At 41.7% G+C, this 25,121-nt stretch overlaps 1 pseudogene; it reads left to right on the forward strand.

Moving 5' to 3' along the window:
- The first annotated feature begins 1,682 nt into the window (after positions 1-1,682).
- Positions 1,683-21,110, forward strand: LOC123139181 (zinc finger MYM-type protein 1-like; annotated as a pseudogene).
- The last annotated feature ends 4,011 nt before the right edge of the window (positions 21,111-25,121 follow it).

The raw sequence follows: 25,121 nt of genomic DNA on the forward strand, positions 1-25,121 counted from the left end.
GCGCTCCAGCGCGTCCACCAACGTGTCGCCCTGAGGGCTTTTCCAGGCACGCGTGGCGAGAGGCTGTGCAGCCAGGGGTGCGCAGTGGCATGCGACGCTGACAGGATCGCCATCGTGGCGAACGGAGGCGTCCCTGACGGTACTTTTCCTGCACTGTTTGGGCGACACAGACGAGCATTTAATGCCCTTGTCCCCTGCCATCGGGTTTAGGTAGGAAACACTGTGCATACAACTGTACCAACCACCTCGCTTTTTACATTTGTACCCTTCTCTGCGTTGCCACCTGTCGGTGACCCCTTTAGTGTATAAAAGGAGGCCAATGCGCAATGTAGGGGGGGTTCGACTCTTTCGTAAGCTAGAAAGCACTATGCTCTCTCGAGCAAGAGGAGAATACAATCAGACAAGCAGCAGTAGGAGTGTTATCTCTCCGGAGAGCTCCGAAGCTGGGTAAACTGCTCGTGTGTCCCGCCTCGATCTGCTCTTCATGCGACCTCCGCCCCCCGCCGAACCGAAAGGGGCTCCGGTCCCATAGGTCCGAGAGGGAACAATGCATGTTTGATGACGAACGGCAGATAGCTTCCTTTTACGGCCTTCAAAGTTTTCCTACGTGTAATATGCACTGATACAAACTGTCATGTGAAAATTTGGAAAATTTTAGGGGCCATTTGACCTTTTGAAGACATTTAAGTGATTTCCTAGCCATTTAATGACCGTAATTCAAGTTTGAACTACATGTACATGCAACGGCTAACCATAATGGTTTGAAAAATCATATTTGTGTACTTGTGTGCGAGTTAATTCCATGTGTAGTAAATTAGAAGGAATTTTCAAACATATTGGTCTCATGGCAGGGATAGATGTACATGCATGGAGTGCCATGGCATTTTTACTTCAAAAAATTAATAAATGATCAGAAAAACGTGAAACCTTGCTTGATGTAATGTGATGCCACGAACATGATGTGGTACAAAAATTGTCTTGCTTGATGAAAGTTTGGACACACACCCCTGACAAACCGGAGCAACTCACTAGAAGGCTCGTGGTTCCAAGTGGGAACAGTGCATGTTGGATGACGAATGGCAGATAGCTTCCTCTTATGGCCTTCAAAATGTTTCTACGTCTAATATGAACTGATACAAACTGTCATGTGAAAAATTGGAAAATTCTAGGGGTCATCTGACCTTTTGAAGTCATTTTAGTGATTTCCTAGCCATTTAATGATCGTAATTCAAATTTGAACTAGATGTACATGCAACGACTAACCATAACAGTTTGAAAAATCATATTTGTGTACTTGTGTGCAAGTTAAAAAATCATCAGATGATGTAAATATGTTGTGTTCAAAAAACAAAATGTAAAATCTGGCAAGACAACCGGCCCCACACAATTGGCACTCTATTTCGCGCCTCGAGGTTTGGAAGGTGAGTGGCGGGCTTTATTAATCAGACACGGTTCTGCATTGGGAACCGTGAGCTATTATGTTCACACATGGATTTTGCTACGGAATCATGTGTAATTCACACTAGAGTACTCGTAATTCTGGTGACCAGCGTGTTTACTGTTCCCGTCGATCTAGATTCCGGCCACCAATATATACTACCTTGCTCACGTCGACCCACCTGCATTCTAATCTAGATCCTCCCCCGCTCGCCCTCTCTCTCTCTCTCTCTTAAATCTCTGCCATGGTGTCGCTGGTCTGCCCACGCGCCGACAAGGAGTCGCCACCCCCCAAGGACGCTCACTCGAAGAGCAGCAACGAGGACACCTACATGCCGTCGGACAAGGTTGCGCCGGAGCCCCCAACATAGGATTGGTTTTGGGGCCAGTACGATCTTTATCTTTGGAAGTCGCTACCACTGGCTGAGAAAGCCAAGCAAGTGGCTTTCAAGAAGGAGATGGTAGAGCAGGATGCCAGGTACCAGGCGGCCCATGAAGCCCGTGATGCCTCCTGGAAAAAGGAGACGGCGGAGCTTTGGGGATGGGTGCGTCGTCGTGCAGAGGAGGTGTATGAAGACGGGTACTTCGCGAGGAAGGCCAGAAGCTCTAGGCGCCTCATCACTGCATGGAGCTGGGCCGATAAGCTCCAGCGTGCTACCGACGAGGAGCTCTGGTGGGCGCCCAACAATATGGCAAGATTGTCTGCGCGCGTCCACCTGCAAGAGGCTGATCGACACGTCAAGCGCTGCGAGGCGGAGGATGCGGAGTACTTCTTCCGCTCTGGGAAGTCGCTGCGCACCAAGGAGCTGCTGGCGAGGGGCTGCTGGAATACTAGCCCTAGGAGGGATTATTAGTTATAGTATTGTTCGTTTTCAATTTTATGCATTGTACCTAGTAGTTAAGTATGATCACGTATATGTGATGATATTATATATATTCTGTGATGAACTAATATACAATTAATATTATATATATTATGAATTCCATTTTCTATCTGTTTTTGTATACTAATTTGAATCTATCTGTTATCATCCGCATATACAGAATGGAAAGCGTATAAACACACGTTGAAACATAACATATAAGAACGGGAAACAGCGTACACACATTGAAACAGAGCAGTAAACAGAGCAATAGTATGATTGTTGTGAATACATAGCTATCCACATCGAAATGACTCAACAAAATAAAACGCGTCCATGAGACCATGACCAGCATCCCTTGCCTACGGTAGCTCTTGGCTCTTCCTGGACTTGTGCAGGCATTCGTCGAAGCGTTTGACACGCTCGCGGTACATCTGGAGCGCTCTAGCTCCAAGTTGGCTATTCATCGGAGATCACCACCTCGAGGATGCGACGACCATGTTCCTCTACTGCGCCCAGGTGGACACCGGGGCCATGGAGGCGGTCAAGCCTACTGACTAGTGTGTTGCCATCGAGCGGGCCGCAGACATGGCGAATGGCGGGCGTCCTATGCAAGTACAGCACAGCCGGCCTCTGGTGCAAGTATGACAAAGAGGGCCTGTGCCCACTCCTGACGAGTAATGGGGGTACTGACGGGACATGTACCCAGCTGCGACGCCCTATTGGCAGTAGGCAATTGCTGATGGATCCGCTCTTGCTGTGCGGCGCTCCAACGGTCTCGCCGTGCGGCAAGCCACAGCCTATCGGCGCGGGCGCACCTAGCTTGCGCTATGGCGCGCCATCGATCATGTTGTGCGGCGAGCTGCAGACTCTCGGTGCTGACATGCCTATCTTGATCCATAGCGCTGAAGCGCCATGCGCCAAGGGTCTGCTCAACGCTGGTGATGACGCGCATCACGGCGTCGTCCATCGCATTGGCGGGGAGCGCCACGGCAGAGGCACCGCTTTGGTGCGTTGGCATGCTTGGAAAAGGTGGATGTGATACAGGCTGCGCTTGTTGCCTCTGTGCATCGTGCCACGCCTAGGTATATGTGCAATATCGCTGGGTGGCAGGAAACAGGTGTGGAAATGGCGGGAACCGGTGGCGTGTTCATAGAATGACATCAATTAATGGAAACTTAGCATATAAGGAAGATCAAGCTAGCACAAGAAGTAGATGATGATGAGATGAACACGGACAACACTAGGGAACCCGTCAGTGATGAATTCATCAATCACAAACGATTGTACACTAGCAAGCTTTTGACCACAACACACACGGCTTATTCCATCACAAACAGGTCGGATGGATGAACTATATGCCACGTATACACATTGTAAAAAAGTAATGCGGTAGACCTTCTTTAACATATGTTAAAAAAATAAAATAAAAATAAAAAATAGGGATCTTGAGCTTAAATTAGCTGAGGGAATGGGTCATCTCGGTCATTTGACCGAAATGACCCATCCTATCAGTTAATTTAACATCAACACAACTTCCCATCCAATCACCCATGTGATGGCTGCTCCAGCCTAAGCACACTTAACTTGAGAGTTCTCTTAGATGAGCTACTAGTGGAACAACTAGTCGTTGCTGATATAGGATGCCTCTTTGCATCCTTATGGCGTATCCGGATGACCACCCATCCCCCAACGGGCAATAGATGTTGTGTAGACAGAGCATATCACATACGTCTTATTAGAAGCAATCATTTGTGTTATTATTGGTCTCCGCACACATTTCTGATTACAGACCTGTTTGTCACGTATCACACACATCTTGTTATATTGAATCGTTTCTGTTCTCTTTTCTCAACACAAATAGTTCATCCGAGTGAACCGCATGCCGTATATCGCACACAGCTTGATCTGCCTGACCGTTCCTTTTGTGTTGCCTAATCACAAGTAGTTCATCCGAGTGAACCGTATGATGTATATCCCACACACCTTCATTTGGCCGCCCATTTCTTTTGTTCCTCCTTATCGCAAATAGTTAATTGAACTGAACCGTGTGCCCTACATCACACACAGAACCAAAATCTGAACCATGTTTGATGCATCTGTCATTGCAAATGTTTTGCACCTTTTTTGATGGGTTTTTACACCATCGTTTGTGATTATTGCATTGCACACAGTTTTGTCGAAGGGTCTATGATTGTAGTGTCGCGTTAACAGCATCCTGCAGTAGTGAGAATATGGTAGTTGTGCAGAAGAAAAAAAGAGGGAGATAGTCTCACATCAACTAGGCGTATCAACGGGCTATGGAGATGCCCATCAATAGATATAAAAGTGAGTGAGTAGGGATTGTCATGCAACGGATGCACTAGAGCTATAAGTTTATGAAAGCTCAAAAAGAAACTAAGTGGGTGTGCATCCAACTCGCTTGCTCACGAAGACCTAGGGCAATTTGTGGAAGCCCATCATTGGAATATACAAGCCAAGTTCTATAATGGAAAATTCCCGCTAGTATATGAAAGTTATATCATAGGAGACTCTCTATCTTTAAGATCATGGTGATACTTTGAAGCACAAGTGTGGAAAAAGGATAGTAACATTGCCCCTTCTCTCTTTTTCTCTGATTTTTTATTTGGGCCTTTCACATTTTTTTGGCCTCTTTTTTTGTCCGGAGTCTCATCCTGACTTGTGGGGGAATCATAGTCTCCATCATCCTTTCCTCACTGGGACAATGCTCTAATAATGAAGATCATCACAGTTTTATTTACTTACAACTCAAGAATTACAACTCGATACTTAGAACAAAATATGACTCTATATGAATGCCTCCGGCGGTGTACGGGGATGTGCAATGAATCAAGAGTGACATGTATAAAAGAATTATGAAAGGTGGCTTTGCCACAAATACGATGTCAACTGCATAATCATGCAAAGCAATATGAGAATGACGAAGCGTTTCATAATAAACAGAACGGTGGAAAGTTTTATGGCAATATATCTTGGAATGGCTACGGAAATGCCATAGTAGGTAGGTATGGTGGCTGTTTTAAGGAAGGTATATGGTGGGTGTATGGTACTACCGAGAGTTGCGGGTACAAGAGAGGCTAGCAATGGTGGAAGGGTGAGAGTTCGTATAATCCATGGACTCAACATTAGTCATAAAGAACTCACATACTTGTTACAAAAATCTATTAGTTATTGAATTGAAGTACTACGCGCATGCTCCTAGGGGGATAGGTTGGTAGGAAAAGACCATCGCTCGTCCCCGACCGCCACTCATAAGGAAGACAATCAAAAAATAAGTCATGCTGTGACTTCATCACATAACACTTCACCATACATGCATGCTACGAGAATCACAAACTTTAACACAAGTATTTCTCAAATTCACGACTACTCACTAGCATGAATCTAATATCACCATCTTCATATCTCAAAACAATCATAAAGAATCAAATTTCTCATAGTATTCAATGCACTTCATATGAAAGTTTTTATTATATCCCTCTTGGATGTCTATCTTATTAGGACTAAATTTATAACCAAAGCAAATTACCATGCTATTTAGAGACTCTCAAAATAACATAAGTGAAGCATGAGAGTTCATAAATTTCTCTAAAATGAAACCACCACCGTGCTCTAAAAAGATATAAGTGAAGCACTAGAGGAATATTGTCTAGCTCAAAAGATATAAGTGAAACACATAGAGTATTCTAATGAATCACGATTCATGTGTGTCCCTTTCAAAAGGTGTGTACAGCAAGGATGATTGTGGCAAACTAAAAATCAAAGCCTCAAATCATACAAGACGCTCCAAGCAAAACACATATCATGTGGTGAATAAAAATATAGCCTCAAGTAAAGTTACCGATAGACAAAGACGAAAGAGGGGATGCCTTCCGGGGCATCCCCAAGCTTAGGCTCTTTCTTGTCCTTGAATATTACCTTGGGTGCCTTGGGCATGTCCAAGCTTAGCCTCTTGCCACTCTTTATTCCATAGTCCTTCAAATCCTTACCCAAAACTTGGAAACTTCACAACGCAAAACTCAACAGAAAATATCATAAGCTCCGTTAGTATAAGAAAATAAATCACCACTTTATGGTACTATTGGAAACTAATTCTTTATTTATATTGGTGTAATATCTATTGTATTCCAATTTTTCCATGGTTCATACCCCCGATATTACCCATAGATTCATCAAAATAAGCAAACAACACACAAAAAACAATATCTGTCAAAAACACAACAGTTTGTAGCAAGCTGTAACTCTCGAATACTTATGTAACTCCAAAAATTCTGAAAAATTAGTACAACTTGGGCAATTTGTATACTAATCCAGAGCAAAAAGAATCAGATCAAACACACATGTAAATAAAATCCAGGAAATTATTTACTGGGCGCAAAAGTTTTTGTATTTGAGCAGGATCAAAACAACTATTACCGTAAGCTATCCCAAATGTCTTACTTGGCACAAACACTAATTAAAACACAGAACCACATCTAACCAGAGGCTAGATGAATTATTCAAAGCAAAATAGGAACAAAAATCACAAAGCAAAAATAAAATTGGGTTGCCTGCCAAGAAGCGCTATTGTTTAACACCCTTAGCTAGGTATTGATTTCAATGATGCTCAAATGAAAGACTAGAATTGAATCACAAAGAGAGCATCATAAAACATGTGACAAACACATCTAAGTCTAACATATTTCCTATGCATAGTAATTTTATAAGCAAAAAAATTATCAAGTAAAGCAAAAACTAGCATATGCAAGGAAGAAGAAAGAGACAATAGCAATCTCAACATGAAGAGAGTTAATTTAGTAACATGAAAATTTATACAACCTTATTTTCCTCTCTATCTCTCATAATAATTACATGTAGGATCATAAGAAAATTCAATAATATAGCTATCACAAAACATATTCTCAACACGATCCACATGCATGCGAAGTTGACACTCTTCCAAAATAGTGGGATTAACATTAACTAAAGTCATGACCTCTCCAATCCCACTTTTATCCAAGATTTCATAAGATTGAACATTCTCCAAATATGTGGGATCTAAAGTTTACACTCTTCCAAACCCACTTTCAATATTATTGCAAACATAATTATCAATCTCATATTCATCATGGGACTTAAATAAATTTTCAAGATCATAAGAAGAATCACCCCAATCATGATCATTGCAACAAGTAATGGACATAGCAAAACTAGCATCCCCAAGCTTAGGGTTTTGCATATAATTAACATAATTGACATTAATAGAATTTATAATAAAATCATTGCAATCATGCTTTCATCCAAGGCACTGTCATGAATCACTTCATAAGTTTCTTCTTTTAACACTTCATCACAATTTTCGGATTCACGGATTTCAACCAAAACTTCATAAAGATAATCTAGTGCACACAACTCACCATCAATTGGTTCATCATAATTGGATCTCTTAAAAAGATTAGCAAGTGGATGAGGATCCATAAACTTTTAGCAACCAAAGATGCAAGCAAAAAGAAGGCACATGGTAACACAAGTGAACAAAAGATCGAACGAAAGAAGGGCAAACAAAAAGGCAAATCTTTTCAAAAATTGTTTTAGAAGTGGGGGAGAGGAAAACGAGGAGCGAATGGCAAATAATTTAATGCAAGAGATGAGAGTTTATGATGGGTACTTTGTATGTCTTGACTTGGCGTAGATATCCCCGGCAACGACGCCAGAAATTCTTCCTGCTACTTCCTGGGCTGGCGTTGGTTTTTCTCTTGAAGTGGAAAGGGTGGTGCAGCAAAGTAAAGATAAGTATTTCCCTCAGTTTGAGAACCAAGGTATCAATCCAGTAGGAGACAACACACAAATCACCGAATACCTGCTCAAACAATCAAACAAATTTGCACCCAATGCGATAAAGGGGTTGTCAATCCCTTCACGGTTACTTGCAAAAGTGAGATCCAATACAGAAAAGATAAAGTAAATATTATTGGTATTTTTGGTTTATAGATCGGAAAGTAAAAGATTGCAAGAATAGTATATTGGAAACTAAAATTGTAGATTGGAAACTTTTATGACGGAAAATAGACCCGGGGGCCATTGGTTTCACTAGAGGCTTCTCTCAAGATAGAAAATAATACGGTGGATGAACAAATTAGTGCCGAGCAATTGATAGAAAAGCGCAAAGTTATGATGATATCTAAGGCAGCGATCATGAGTATAGGCATCACGTCTGTGTCAAGTAGACCATAACGATTCTGCCTCTACTGCTATTACTCCACACATCAACTGCTATCCAGCATGCATCTAGAGTATTAAGTTCATAAAGAACAAAGTAATGCATTAAGCAAGATGACATGATGTAGAGGAATTAACTCAAGCAATATGATGAAAACCCCATCTTTTTATCCTCGATGGCAACAATACAATACGTGCCTTGCCGCCCCTACTGTCACTGGGAAAGGACACCGCAAGATTGAACCCAAAGCTAAGCACTTCTCCCACTGCAAGAAAAACCAATCAAGTTAGCCAGACCACTGATAGTTTGAACAGAATTACAAAGATATCAAATCATGCATATAAGAATTCAGAGAAGATTCAAATAATATTCATAGATAAGCTGATCATAAATCCACAATTCATCAGATCTCGACAAACACACCACAAAAAAGTATTACATCCAATAGATCTCCAAGAACCTCGAGGAGAACATGGTATTGAGAATCAAAGAGAGAGAAGAAGCCATCTAGCTACTACCTATGGACCTGTAGGTATGTAGTAAACTACTCAGGATTCATCGGAAGTGCAATGGTATTGATGTAGAAGCCCTCCATGACCGAATCCCCCTTTGGTAGGACGCCAGAAAAGGCCCCTAGATGGGATCTCACGGGTACAAAAGCTTGCAGCGGCGGAAAAGTGTTTTCATGGATGCCTCTGCTGGTTTGGGGATATATGGGAATATTAGGCGAAAGAATTAGGTCAGGAGGTGCACGAGGGGGCCACAAGGGTGGGGGCGCGCCCTCCGTCCTTGTGACTGCCTCGTGGCTCCTCCGACTTCATCTCCAAGTCTCCTGGTTGTCTTCTGGTCCAAGAAAAATCATCGCGAATGTTTTATTCTGTCTGGACTCCATTTGGTATTCCTTTTCTGCGAAACTCAAAAACAAGGGGAAAAAAGAGGAACTGGCACTAGGCTCTAGGTTAATAGGTTAGTCCCAAAAATAATATAAGATAGCATATTAATGCACATAAAACATCCAAAACAGATAATATAATAGCATGGAACAATAAAAAATTATAGATACATTGGAGACGTATCACATCGCTCAACGCCGACCACCCAGCCTAACCTGGAACTCCTTATATTTTCCTCGCCCTCACTTCTACCATGATTTTTAAGTTATGGACGGCCCAAAGAATGTCATACATGTGCGTCTTTGGCCGGCCCAGGACGAAAAGCCCAATTTCTATCATAGAAGTAGGAGCCCACCACATCTACGATGATACATGTTTTTGTCAACATTATCATCATAGAAGTGTCATAAGCATGATAGAAAAAGTTTTCATTTGGGGTAAAATCTGACGGATGTGTATTTTTTTGTAGTGGATCCCCTCCCAGAGTCCCGAACGGACTCCAGATCTAGCCTCCCGATGAAGAATAGGAGGTGGCGGCGGCTCCGTATCACAAAACACGATGAAACTTTCTCCCTAATTATTTTCTTGAGAAATAGGAATTTATAGTATCCAAATTAGGATCAGCGGAATGATACTAACAAGAGCAAAAGTGTTTGGAAAAGTAGATATGACAGAGACGTATCTACTCCGCCAAGCTTAACTCATTGCTTGTCCTCAAGCAATTCAGTTGACAAACTGAAAGTGATAAAGAAAAACTTTTATGAACTCTTTTGTTCTTCTGTGCACATATATGCTTAAATAATACCTAGGTTTTCAAAATAGATCATGACTAACCATGGAAATGATAACTCGTAGAAATTATATTCACTCATAACAATGGCATAATAAACTAGTGAGCAATAATAAAATATGTCAATTGCCAACACTTTGTCAAAACAATCATGATATAATATGACAATAATGGTATCTCGCTAGCCCTTTCTAAGACCGCAAACATAAATGCAGAGCACCTCCAAAGTTCAAGTAGTGACTAAACATTGTAATTCATGGTAGAAGAGATCCAGTCATGATGCACACAACAATAAAAGTGCTCTCAGGACTGGTGCTTACACAACAAGCAGTGACTATACATAATGCATGAGCATGACAATAGTGCTCTCAAGACTGGTGTTTTTTTTTTGAGAAGGTGATGACTCAGTGATAACCCACAAGTATAGGGGATCGCAACAGTTTTCGAGGGTAGAGTATTCAACCCAAATTTCTTGATTCGACACAAGGGGAGCCAAAGAATATTTTCAAGTATTAGCAGTTGAGTTTTCAATTCAACCACACCTGGATAATTTAGTATCTGCAGCAAAGTATTTAGTAGCAAAGTAGTATGATAGCAATGGTAACAGTAGCAAAAGTAACGATAGCAATTTTGTAGTAACTTTAACAGTAGCAACGATAAAGTAAATAAGCAAAGCACAATATGTGAAAAGCTCGTAGGCATTGGATCAGTGATGGATAATTATGTCGGATGCGATTCCTCATGTAATAGTTATAACATAGGGTGACACGGAACTAGATCCAGTTCATCAATGTAATGTAGGCATGTATTCCGAATATAGTCATACGTGCTTATGGAAAAGAACTTGCATGACATCTTTTGTCCTACCCTCCCGTGGCAGCGGGGTCCTAGTGGAAACTAAGGGATATTAAGGCCTCCTTTTAATATAGTACCGGACGAAAGCATTAACACATAGCGAATACATGAACTCCTCAAACTACGGTCATCACCGAGAAGTATCCCGATTATTGTCACTTCGGGGTTGTCGGATCATAACACATAATAGGTGACTATAGACTTGCAAGATAGGATCAAGAACTCACATATATTCATGAAAACATAATAGGTTCAGATCTGAAATCATGGCACTCGGGCCCTAGTGAGAAGCATTAAGCATAGCAAAGTCATAGCAACATCAACCTCAGAACATAGTGGATACTAGGGATCAAACCCTAACAAAACTAACTTGATTACATGGTAAATGTCATCCAACCCATCACCGTCCAGCAAGCCTACGATGGAATTACTCACGCACGGTGGTGAGCATCATGAAATTGGTGATGGAGGATGGTTGATGATGACGACAGTGATGAATCCTCCTCTCCGGAGCGCCGAACGGACTCCAGATCAGCCCTCATGAGAGATTAGGGATTGGCGGCGGATCCGTATCGTAAAACGAGATGAAACTTTCTCTCTGATTTTTTTCTCCGCGAAAGCAAATATATATAGTTGGAGTTGAGGTCGGTGGACATCCAGGGGGCCCACGAGGCAGGGGGCGCGCCCATGGGGAGGGGGCGCGCCCCCACCCTCGTGGACAGGATGTGGGCCCCCTGGCCTTGATTCTTTTGCCAGTATTTTTTATATTTTCCAAAAATAATCTCTGTGGATTTTCAGGTCATTCCGAGAACTTCTATTTCTGCACAAAAATAACACCATTGCAGTTCTGCGAAAACAACATCAGTCCGGGTTAGTTTCATTCAAATCATGCAAGTTAGAGTCCAAAACAAGGGCAAAAGTGTTTGGAAAAGTAGATACGATGGAGACGTATCAACTCCCCCAAGCTTAAACCTTTGCTTGTCCTCAAGAAATTTAGTTGACAAACTGAAAGTTGTAAAGGAAAAACTTTTACAAACTCTGTTTGCTCTTGTTGTTGTAAATATGTAAAGCCAGCATTCAAGTTTTTAGCAATGATTATGAACTAACTATATTCACAATAACACTTAGGTCTCATGTTTACTCATATCAATGGCATAATCAACTAGCGAGCAATAATAATAAAACTTGGATGACAACACTTTCTCAAAACAATCATAATATGATATGACAAGATGGTATCTTGCTAGCCCTTTTCGAGACCGCAAAACATAAATGCAGAGCACCTTTAAAGATCAAGGACTGACTAAACATTGTAATTCATGGTAAAAGAGATCCAGTCAAGTCATACCCAATATAAACTAATAGTAATGCATGCAAATGACAGTGGTGCTCTACAGTGGGTGCTTTTTAATAAGAGGGTGATGACTCAACATAGAAGTAAATAGATAGGCCCTTCGCAGAGGGAAGCAGGGGATTTTTAGAAGTGCCCGAGCTCGATTTTGAAATAGAGATGAATAACATTTTGAGCGCTATACTTTCACTGTTAACACAACAACTATGAGATCTCGATATCTTCCATGCTACACACATTATAGGTGGTTCCCAAACAGAATGGCAAAGTTTATACTCCCCCACCACCAACAAGCATCAATCCATGGCTTGCCCGAAACAATGGGTGCCTCCAACTAGCAACAATCCTGGGGGAGTTTTGTTTTAATTATTTTGATTTGATTTCATCTTTTTTATCATGGGACCGGGCATCCCGGTTACCAGCCATTTTCTCATGAATGAGGAGTGGAGTCCACTCCTCCTGAGAATAACCCACCTAGCATGGAAGATACAGACAGCCTTAGTTGATACATGAGCTGCTCGAGCATACAAAATAGAATTTCATTTGAAGGTTTGGAGTTTGGCACATACAAATTTACTTGGAATGGCAGGTAAATACCGCATATAGGAAGGTATGGTGGACTCATATGGAATAACTTTGGGGTTTATGGAGATTGGATGCACAAGCAGTATTCCTGCTTAGTACAGGTGAAGGCTAGCAAGATACTGGGAAGAGACCAACTGAGAGAGTGACAACAGTCATGAACATGCATTAAAATTAATCAACACCGAGTGCAAGCATGAGTAGGATATAATCCACCATGAACATAAATATCGTGAAGGCAATGTTGATTTGTTTTCAACTACATGCGCGAACATGTGCCATGTCAAGTCACTCGAATCATTCAAAGGAGGATACCACCCAATCATACCACATCACAACCATTTTAATAGCATGTTGGCACGCAAGGTAAACCATTATAAGCTCGTAGCTAATTAAGCATGGCATAAGCAACTATAATCTCTAATTGTCATTGCAGACATGTTTATTCATAATAGGCTGAATCAGGAACAATGAACTCATCATATTTACAAAAACAAGAGAGGTCGAGTTCATACCAGCTTCTCTCATCTTGATCAGTCCATCATATATCGTCATTATTGCCTTTCGCTTGCACGACCGAACGGTGTGGATAATAATAATAGTACACGTGCATTGGACTAAGCTGGAATATGCAACCATTCAATTCAAGGGAGAAAACAAGGTAATATGGGCTCTTGGTTAAATCAACAATCATGCCTATGAGAGCCACTAAACATTTTCATTATGGCCTTCTCCTCTCGACCCCCAAAGGAAAGAAAAGAAATAAAACTATTTACACGGGAAAGCTCCCAACAAGCAAAAGAAGAACGAGAAATCTTTTTGGGTTTTCATTTAATTACTACTACAAGCATGGAAATTAAACTAACTAATTTTTTTTGGTTTTTCTTAAGGTTTATCAAACACACAAGAAGAAAGCTAGAAAAAGAAATTAAACTAGCATGGATAGTACAATGAAAAAGTATGAGCACCGACAACTAGAATGAGTGTGTGAACATGAATGTAATGTCGGTGAGAGATACATACTCCCCCAAGCTTAGGCTTTTGGCCTAAGTTGGTCTATGGCCATGGATAGCCTGACTGATATCTGAAGTTGTAATGGGGGTTGTGCTGAGATGCAGCAGCCAATGCCTCCTGAGCTGTGGCATGGCGTCGAGCTGCCTCCGTCCTCCTCTCGTATTCGGTTGCCTCCTCCCTAGTTACAACATATCTTCTTTTTTCATGGTAATCAAAAAGGGCAGGAGCAGGGAGAGTAACATGGACAGCGCGACGTCTGTCAAAGATTAGTCGATACTAGAGGAATGGTTCATTCCTATCAAGAAAATGATGACTGACCATAGCATTATAATCTAAATAAGCGGGAGGCAACTCCCTATCACCCTCACGTGGAGGTATACCAAGATAATTAGCAACATGGGTTGCATAAATCCCTCCAAACAAATCTCCAGATAAACCATTATTATGCAACCTACGTGCAACAATTGCCCCCAAGTTGTAATCTTTATTACCTAATACAACACTCTTGAGAACACAAAGATCAGGAACACACATGTGACATGCTTCATCCTTACCGTTAATGCATCTACCAATGAAAAGAGCAAAATAATGTATAGCAGGAAAATGAATGCTCCCTATGGTAGCTTGTGCTATATCTCTAGATTGTCCCACAGTAATACTAGCAAGAAAGTCTTTATATTCATTAACACTACCCCACTGTGGGAGTTTGCAAGCAGTAGTAAAATCTTCTAGGTCCATGGTATATGATTGATCATAAATATCAAATAGGACACTCTGAGAATTACGTGAAGATGTAAATTTAAACCTTCTCACGAATGAATTAGTCAAGTAGTAGTACTGAGGACACTTATCTTGCATGAAGTCCTCAAGATCGGCATTATGCACATATGCATCAAATTCATCCTTGATGCCTTCATTGACCATAAACTCTTCTGACGGCCATTCACAAGGACGCACATCAGCTTCCCTTGGTGGTTCATCATCTTGCTCACGCATTGCGCGCCTGGGTGCTTGCTTTCTCGAAGAACCACCTTGGTACATTTTCCTAGACATATTTCTTCCTCTGAAAAATTTCTGAATTTGTTAGTAACTCAAAATAGAAGTCAATCAAGCTCAACAAAACTGATAGCAACTACTCCCACAAGTGCCTAGAGCCTATATCATGCATTAGAATTACTTGGGACCTCATTACTTGACATGCAGGCTCAAGAACAGGGTCATCTAGGAAGCAAAAATTTGCAATGAATAAAGCACTAGAACAAAAACTAATTGGACCATTGGAGGAGTCACATACCAAGGAACAATCCCCCAAAGTAGTTTATGAATGGAGCTTTGAGCAAGGAGATCGAAAATCACAGCAAAACGAGCTAGAACTCGTGCTTGAGCTGGATGTGGATTTTTTTGGGAGGAAGATGGAGTGTGTGGGTGCAGGAATAAGTGGAGGGGGGCCACCGTGGGACCACGAGGCAGGGGGCGCGCCCTGTAGTGGTGGGCGCGCCCTGGACCCTCGTGGCCAGGTGCTTGCCCCCCTGTTGTGTTCTCAGTGCCTAAAATCCTCAAAAATATTCCAGAAAAAATCATACTAAATTGGCAGGGCATTTGAAGAACTTTTATTTCCGGGTATTTTTTATTGCATGGATAATTCAAAAAACAGACGAAAAATAATATGTTTTGCTTTATTTATTCTAAATAACAGAAACTAAAAAGAGGGTACAGAAGGTTGTGCCTTCTAGTTTCATCCATCTCATGCTCATCAAAAGGAATCCACTAACAAGGTTGATCAAGTCTTGTTAACAAACTCATTCTGAATAACATGGAACTGGAGAAATTTCGAATAACACTAGGTTACCTCAATGGGGATATGAACATCCCCAATAACAAGAATATCATATTTCTTCTTGACAGTAGGAAGAGGAAATTCAAAACCTCCAATAATAATTGTTGGAATTTTTCCAATAGAATTGATGCTATGAACTTGAGGTTGTTTCCTCGGAAAGTGTACCGTATGCTCATTACCATTAACATGAAAAGTGACATTGCCTTTGTTGCAATCAATAACAGCCCCTGCAGTATTCAAAAAGGGTCTACCAAGGATAATCGACATACTATCGTCCTCGGGAATACCAAGAATAACAAAGTCCGTTAAAATAGTAACGTTTGCAACCACAACAGGCACATCCTCACAAATACTGATAGGTATAGTAGTTGATTTATCAGCCATTTGCAAAGATATTTCAGTAGGTGTCAACTTATTCAATTCAAGTCTACGATATAAAGAGAGAGTCATAACACTAACACCGGCTCCAAGATCACATAAGGCAGTTTTAACATAGTTTCTTTTCATGGAGCATGGTATAGTTGGTATTCCCTGGTCTCCAAGTTTCTTTGGTATTCCACCTTTAAAAGTATAATTAGCAAGCATGGTGGAAATTTCAGCTTCTGGTATCTTTATTTTATTTGTAATAATACCCTTCATGTATTTAGCATAAGGATTTACTTTACGCATGTCGGTTAAGCGCATGCGGTAAGAAGATAGGTCTAATCATTCCAGCAAAGCGCTCAAAATCCTCATCATCCTTTTTCTTGGATGGCTTAGGAGGAAAAGGCATGGGTTTCTGAACCCATGGTTCTCTTTCTTTACCGTGCTTCCTAGCAACAAAATCTCTCTTATCATAACATTGATTCTTTGATTGTGGGTTATCAAGATCAGCAACAGGTTCAATCTCTACATCATTATTATTGCTAGGTTGAGCATCAACATGAACATTATCATTAACATTGTCACTAGGTTCATGTTCATCACCAGATTGTGTTTCAGCATCAGAAATAGAAATATCATTGGTTTTCTCAGGTGTGTCTACAACAGGTTCACTAGAAGCATGCAAAGTCCTATCATTTTTCTTTTTTTCTTTTTAGAAGGACTAGGTGCATCTAAATTATTTCTGCGAGAATCTTGCTCAATTCTCTTAGGGTGGCCTTTAGGATACAAAGGTTCCTGAGTCATTTTACCAGTTCTAGTAGCAACTCTAACAGCAAAATCATGTTTATTATTTAATTCATCGAGCAAATCACTTTGAGCTTTAAGTACTTGTTCTGCTTGAGTGGTAACCCTAGAAGCATATTTGCTAATGAGCTTAAGTTCACCTTTAACTCTAGCCATATAATCACTCAAGCGTCTAATCATGTAAGCATTACTCTTTAATTCTCTACCAACATAAGCATTAAAGTTTTCTTGTCTAGCTATAAAGTCATCAAATTCATCTAAACATTGGCTAGGAGACTTAGTAGATGGGATTTCAACTTTATCATATCTATGGAGAGAATTTACCTTTACTACCTGTGTTGGGTTATCAAGACAATGTGTTTCTTGAATAAGTGGAAAATTAAGACCATGTATTTCTTCAATAGGAGGTAAATTCTTAACATCTTCAGCTTTAATATCTTTTTCTTTTGTAGATTTCTTTGCCTCTTGCATATCTTCAGGACTGAGAAATAGAACACCCCTCTTCTTCGGAGTTGGTTTAGGAATTGGCTCAGGAGTTCGCTCAATTGGATCAGGAATTGGCTCAGGAAGAGTCCAATTACTTTCATTAGTGAACATATTATTCAATAGCAATTCAGCTTGGTCGACTGTTCTTTCCCTAAAAACACAACCAACACAACTATCCAAGTGGTCCTTGGAAGCATCAGTTAGCCCATTATAAAAGATATCAAGTATTTCATTTTTCTTAAGAGGATGATCAGGCCAGTGGCGGAGGCACCACCCAGCGACCCTGGGCACTTGCCCGGGCTCGCTTGTCGTGGACATTAGTGATCGATCAAAATTCTAAAGCGCAAAACACGTTCCGTGGGTTGGTTACCTGGGAAAAAAAATTGGCCTTCGATTCTCACAGCGGTCCAATACAACAGTCTGCACTCTACAGCCCAAGCCGATATAGAAGACACGAGAGCGAGCTTGGGATCGGTCGCTGGACGAACTCCCTGTCTCTTCGTTTTCTCACAGGCGGCGAGCGCTTGGCGGCTGGTGCAACAGCCCTAGAGGGCTTGACCCACGGCCGGCGGCGAGCGGACGCGAGGCGCCCAACGGCTCAGGCAGTGTACAGTGTACTCATACAGTTGTCCCTCAACCCCCTCCTTCTCATTCGCTTCGGCTTCGTTCGGTAAGAATCTAACTAACTAAAAATCTTCCATCAGAATTAGGGTTAGCCGGCTAGGGATCCCTCATCTCTGAATAATTGTTGGCTAGGGAATGAATTATTCATTCGTTCTTGCCCAATTAATTAGAAGGAGAGCATTACTGAACAGGTGATACTAGGGTCGTTCTTGCCCAAGAGTAGATGATTGCGCCAACTCACATTACTGAACAACATCTTGAAGTAGAACCGTAGAAGGGAAGATAAAATAGATTATGGATTGCGCTGTGCTTATTTTTAGGTCAGGATCTCCTAACGTTTTGATCCACATATGATTTTCTTCAACATACCATGTATACGTATTTATGTTCAAGTCAATTAATCTGTAGTAGAACTAACTAACTAGCAACTATTTCAAGTAGTTCTCTACTATGAATCTGTTACTTGTTGTAGCTCATTTTCTTATTTACTTGTTTAACAACTAAACTCAAACTTTATCATTAAATTTCAAAAATTAGGAGGTTCTTGATTGATAGAGCAAGCACTGAAAATGTGAATGGTGTGCAATCAGAAATAAAAGTGGAGGCACAACCACCTCCTAACATTGGCAATGAATTTAATCCAAATGATATTGAGCGTGATCCAGGAAAGAGGAAACAAATTTGTGAGTATCCTCCTAATATTCAAGATCAAGTGAGAAGAGCATATGTATTGAAGACTCGAAAGCAACCAGATTTGAATAAATTTCCTCGTACTGAATTTGGAAGTTCACGTTCATCAAGAGCATTTTCTAAATCTTGGTACAAAAAGCATTCATGGATTGAATACAGTGAGTGGAAGAAGGCAGATTATTGTTTTTATTGCTTCCTCTTTAAGCAACCTCGAAGGGCTGAGCATTTTGGTTATGATGTATTCACCAAAGAAGGATTCACTGATTGGAAGCATGCATCTAAAGCCTTCAAAGATCATATTGGTGGTCCTGGTAGTAAGCACAATTGTTGCGTCAAGCATTATGATGATTATAATAATCAGATACAAAGTGTGGCAAGCAATTTTGCTAGGACAAACAAGGAATCAGAAGAAATGTATAAGATCCGCTTGACTTGTTCTGTAAGTTGTTCAAGATATCTCATCGCACAAGGCTTGGCTTTCCGTGGACAGGATGAATCCTCTACTTATATGAACAAGGGAAATTTTAGAGAGATGATAGATTTGGAAAAGACTAAAAATGAACAAGTGAGAGATGCTTTTGACCATGGTGGAAGAAATTGCACAATGACATCCGGTGACATTCAAAAGGAGCTTGCAATGTGTTGTGCACATGAAGTTACCAAGAGGATCATGGCTGAGCTTGGTGATAAACAATTCTCTGTGCTTATTGATGAATCGCGCGATATATCTGTGAAAGAGCAAATGGCAGTGATGTTGAGGTTAGTAATTTCTCTTTCTTTCACTATTTGTTTGCCATTTATTCTCGATGTTGTCAACTAACCTTGTTTTTATATAGGTTTTTGAATGACCAAGGAAAGGTTGTGGAACGATTTATTGCTCTACATCATGTCAAAGATACTACATCTGAGGCACTAAAGAATGCTCTTTATGCAATTCTTGATCATTATAAGTTATCTATTTCAAGGATACGAGGGCAAGGATATGATGGTGCTTCAAATATGAGAGGCGAGTTTAATGGTTTGCAGAGAAAAATCATAGATGAAAACCCTTTTGCTTTCTATGTTCATTGCTATGCTCATCGTTTGCAGTTGGTGGTTGTCTCTGTTTCTAGTAGTTGCTCATCTATTCATGATTTCTTTGAGTACATCTCCTTAATTGTCACTACAACAAGTTCATCTTGCAAGAGAAGGGATGAATTGACAGAGGCACAACACCAAGATATTCTGCACAGACTTGAGAGTGGCGAGATATCTACAGGAAGGGGCTTGCACCAATCATCTACTCTTGCTAGGCCAGGTGATACTAGATGGGGTTCCCATCATACTACTTTGCTTCGTTTGAATCAAGTGTGGTCCTCTGTGTTACAGGTGCTTAGTACGGTTGATGAACATGGACGTGGGCCATCTCAAGCAGCAGGTTTGATAGAAAAAATGGAGAGCTTTAAATTTGCTTTCATTCTAAAGCTTATGTTGAAGTTGTTTGGCATCGCAAATGAGCTCTCAAAAGTCTTGCAAAGAAAAGATCTTAATATTGTGCTTGCCATGGAATTAGTGGATGATGTTAAAGCTCGACTGGAAACATTAAGAGAGAGTGGTTGGGATGATTTATTTTGTGATGTTCAAGAATTTTGTGCTGCTAATAGTATTCCAGTGCCAAACATGGATGAAGTAATACCAGTTCGTGGTCATTCAAAGAGAGCAGGGAGGACTGTCACTAATCTTCACCATTACCGTGCAGAGATATTTTATGTTTCTATTGACAAAATATGCGTGGATATGGATCACCGCTTTAGTGAAGGAGCTAATGGTGTGCTTGATTGATTCTCATGTCTTGACCCCAATAATTCTTTCTCAAAGTTTAATGTTGATAAGCTTGCGTGTCTTGCTGAAATTTATCATGATGATTTTTCCAATGATGACCATGGAACAATAAGAGAGCAACTTCTCACATATATAAGTGAAGTGAAAAGGCATGCTTCTTTTTCTAATTGTGATGATGTTCAAAGTTTGGCCATGAAGATGGTTGAAACTGAGAAACATTTTGTATTTCCGTTGGTATACAAAGTTATTGAGTTGGCGTTGATATTGCCGGTGTTAACGGCATCTGTTGAGAGAGCTTTTTCAGCAATGAAGATTATAAAGACGAAACTGCGTAGTAAGATCAATAATGAATGGTTCAATGACTTGATGATATGTTACACCGAGCGGGAGTTATTCAAGTCAGTTGATGATAAGGATATTATTCGAACATTTACTGCAATGAGATCTCGGAAAGGGCATTTGCCTCGTGATTTTCTTTAGTGCCGTGTCGGTATGTTTCATCTAACCATCTATATTCTTGCATGCTTACGATTTTACATCTCACAAAAAAATTATTTAATTACAAATACATTTTTTATATTGTAGTGCCTTTAGGACCTTTGCAAAAATGAACAAGTGAGAGATGCTTTTGACCGTAGTGGAAGAAACTGCACAATCACATCTAGTGACATATGGTATGGCGAGTTTTAATCTATGCAAGGTTGGCTCTGTATTTTTTGTTGTCATGTATCCACTTCATTTGATCTATGATATATCTGCTCACTTCAAAATTAAATTTCGTGTTACTATTATGGTTCTGTTTTCATTTGATTATTAATGTGGATTTTTTATTCTGAAGCTTGGTGGTATAGTATATGTTGTGTATTTGAATACCTGATTTTTTATTTCTCAATTATACGCTTAGGCTTAACTTGCCCAGGCTCCACAAAATTTTTGGCTCCACCACTGGATCAGGCAAAGCATTAAGTAATCGAAGAAGCCTCCCCAAGCTTGTGGGAGACTCTCTTCTTCAATTTGCACAAAATTATATATTTCCTCAAGGCAGCTTGTTTCTTATGAGCAGGGAAACATTTAGCAGAGAAGTAATAAATCATATCCTGGGGACTACGCACACAACCAGGATCAAGAGAATTAAACCAAGTTTTAGCATCACCCTGTAATGAGAACGGAAATATCTTAAGGATATAATAGTAGCGAGATTTCTCATCATTAGTGAACCGGGTGGCTATATCATTTAACTTAGTAAGATGTGCCACAACAGTTTCAGATTCATTGACATAAAAAGGATCAGATTCAACCAAAGCAATTATCTCAGGATCCACAGAGAATTCATAATCCTTATTATTAACAATGATAGGTGAAGTAGCAAAAGCAGGGTCATATTTCATTCTAGCATTTAGAGATTTCTGTTTGCATTTAGCTAATAACTTCTTAAGATCAGATCTATCAATGCAAGCAAGAATAGCTCTAGTACTTTCTTCATCCATAACATAATTGTCGGTGTCAAAACTGGTGGATCTCGGTTAAGGGGTCCCGACTGTGTGTCTAAGGCTAATGGTAACAGGAGGCGGGGGACACAATGTTTACCTAGGTTCGGGCCCTCTCGATGGAGGTAATACCCTAGTTCCTGCTTGATTGATCTTGATGATATGAGTATTACAAGAGCTGATCTACCACGAGATCATCGAGGCTAAACCCTAGAAGCTAGCCTATGATTATGATTGTTGTTGTCCTATAGACTAAACCCTCCAGTTTATATGGACATCGGAGGGGGATAGGGTTACACAGAGTCGGTTACAGAGAAGGATATCTACATATCCGAATTGCCAAGCTTGCCTTCCACGCAAAGGAGAGTCCCACCCGGACACGGGACGAAGTCTTCAATCTTGTATCTTCATAGTCCAACAGTCTGGCCAAAGTATATAGTCCGGCTGTCCGAGGACCCCCTAATCCAGGACTTCCTCAGTAGCCCCTGAACCAGGCTTCAATGACGATGAGTTCGGTGCGCATATTGTCTTCGGCATTGCAAGTCGGGTTCCTTCTCCGAATACTCCATAGAAGATTTTGAACACGAGGATCGTGTCCGTTTCTGAAAAACAAATTCCACATACCACCATAGAGAGCACAATATCCCACAAATCTAATTTGCCGACAACTTGTCATAGCGTGACATCACGCCACGGCCCGGTCATTATTCAAACCGTTTTTTCCAGCCAGCCTGCCACTGCATGTGCTGCGAGGCAATTTTATTGGCACGTCTTGTCGAAGCAGAGATCGTGTTCCCCTTATCACGAGATTCTCATCAATACGGGCGTGGGTAACCCAACCGTGCTTGTTAGTATGACCCCTCAATTTTAGGCAGGTTACAAACAGCCATGCGGGGGACGCTTGATATTCACCCTCTTTATAAAGGGGCCAGGGTCTGTCCCTTTCTTCCCACGCTCGATCCCTCCCTTCCTCCACCTCGAGTTCCAACACCCAAGGCTCAGGCTAAGCGCTTCGGACCTTCAACCATGTCCGGATCCAATCTTCAAGGCCGGTGGATGGCTTCCTCTATCATAGAGGAGGACATCAACAAGCTTAGGGAGGCCAGGTATCTCACCGCCGAAATCCCGCACAGGCTGCCTACTCAAGGGCAGGTCCTCCCCACTCCCAAACCCAATGGGAGTGTTGTATTTGATTCCCACTTCCTCCGAGGGCTAGGTTTTAGTCTTGATCCCTTTGTGAGAGGGCTCATGTTCTATTACGGGCTAGATTTACATGATCTAGTTCCAGATTCCATCCTTCACATATCGTCGTTTATCGTCGTGTGTGAGGCCTTCCTCCGCATCACCCCACACTTCGGCTTATTGCTCAAGACCTTCAATGTGAAGCCGAAGATGATCGATGGGCGAAACATAGAGTGCGGAGGTGCTACAATAAGAAAAGGCACCGACGCCCCACGACCAAAGGGTTCCTTCCGGAGGTGTCCGATTTATGGCAGCGGGAGTGGTTTTACATCACAGCTCCCCGAGGTACAAAGTGGGCGGCCGCCCCCGCCTTCCGCTCGGGACCTCCGCCCCAACTGGCGTCATGGGTCAACAAGCGGCTGGACTGGGGGCCAGTTAATGACGTGTTGACATTGCCAAGACGCATTCGAGATATCCTCAAGAGGGACGTCAGTCTTATCAAGGTAATGCAAGTTATGCTAGTTCGTCGGGTCCTGCCATGCCAACATCGATCTCTCCGTATATGGGAGTTCAACCCGGAAGGACCACGAACTGTTCAACAATTCTTTGGCATGACGCTTAAAGAGATGTATGGATTTTTTCTTCGGATCACGAATAAAGTGTCCGGACACCATCGAGGATGCGGGTCTCAACTGCAACCGTCCGGATACCCAATTAAGTATTTCCATGACTGAACATGCTGTCTTTTTATTTGTCACCAAATCATTCTGAAAAATTGCACTCTGCCAGGACTGGATAAGAAAGGCAGAGATGATTAGGTGTTCGGGCCCCCTTCCCGAAGGCTCACCGGATCCTATATTAACCAGGATGCTTGAGCACGCACAATATCAAGCGCCAACAGGAGAAGATGAAGGGAGGAATAAAGAAGCCGAAAGCGGGCCTCACACATTACACATCCAAACCAGGGGAGTTAGTGTCTCCATGAAGGAGGATAATTGGGGAGGTGAATCTAGAATCCCCTCTCCCCAAGGGAAGAAAAGGGCCGCCTCTGAAGATATGGAAACGGAGGTTTCCAAATGAGGGAAGATGCCTTCGCTAGGGGGCCCTATCCCGGAGGGCGTTCTCACCGCACAACGCCCGCAAGGGGGCCATTCCTCGACCGAGCCGTAAGTGAACAAAAGTAATTTGGTAAATATATCCTACTTCATCTCTTTGAACAATAACCGAGACATGTATCTTGCAGTCCGGCTCGTAGCCCTTCTCAACAGAGTTCATCTTCGGGGGATCTTCTTCCGGAGATGATGAAGAGAGAAACGCCTCCTCCTGCCTCCCAGTCTCATAGGGCGGACGACCGCGAGGTGTCGTCACGGAGGATTTCTCCTGATCCACCAAGGCCAGAAGGTAAATCTTCGGCAGCCCGAAGTTCGGAGTATTTGGCTCCTAGGGAGAGCAACAAAAAGAGTCCGGGATTGTCCGGTGCACAACCGGACACAGTGATGGGCTTCTGGAGCAAGCGGCTATCTCAGAGGCGCATCATACCTTAATTGGTATGATGGTTGAGAGGATTTCATCCGCCAAGAATGGGTTGAATGAAGCTTTTACGAGCCTGCTAAGAGGCTTTGAGGTACGCCAAGTAATATATGTGTATTTTTGACAGTACTGCACATGCTAGGTGTGCTCCGCATAGATAGTAGCCCCTGAGACTCTGGTTGCCATCCAGAGGTGGCAAATAGAGGATCATAGTCCCAGGTAATGATCGCGCTACTTTCATGTGCAGGCGGCTGAGGGTCCGGCAGCTGGCCGGACTGCTGATTTTGCCGAG

Source organism: Triticum aestivum, chromosome 6B (genome assembly GCF_018294505.1).
Source record: "Triticum aestivum cultivar Chinese Spring chromosome 6B, IWGSC CS RefSeq v2.1, whole genome shotgun sequence".
Classification (NCBI taxonomy): domain Eukaryota; kingdom Viridiplantae; phylum Streptophyta; class Magnoliopsida; order Poales; family Poaceae; genus Triticum; species Triticum aestivum.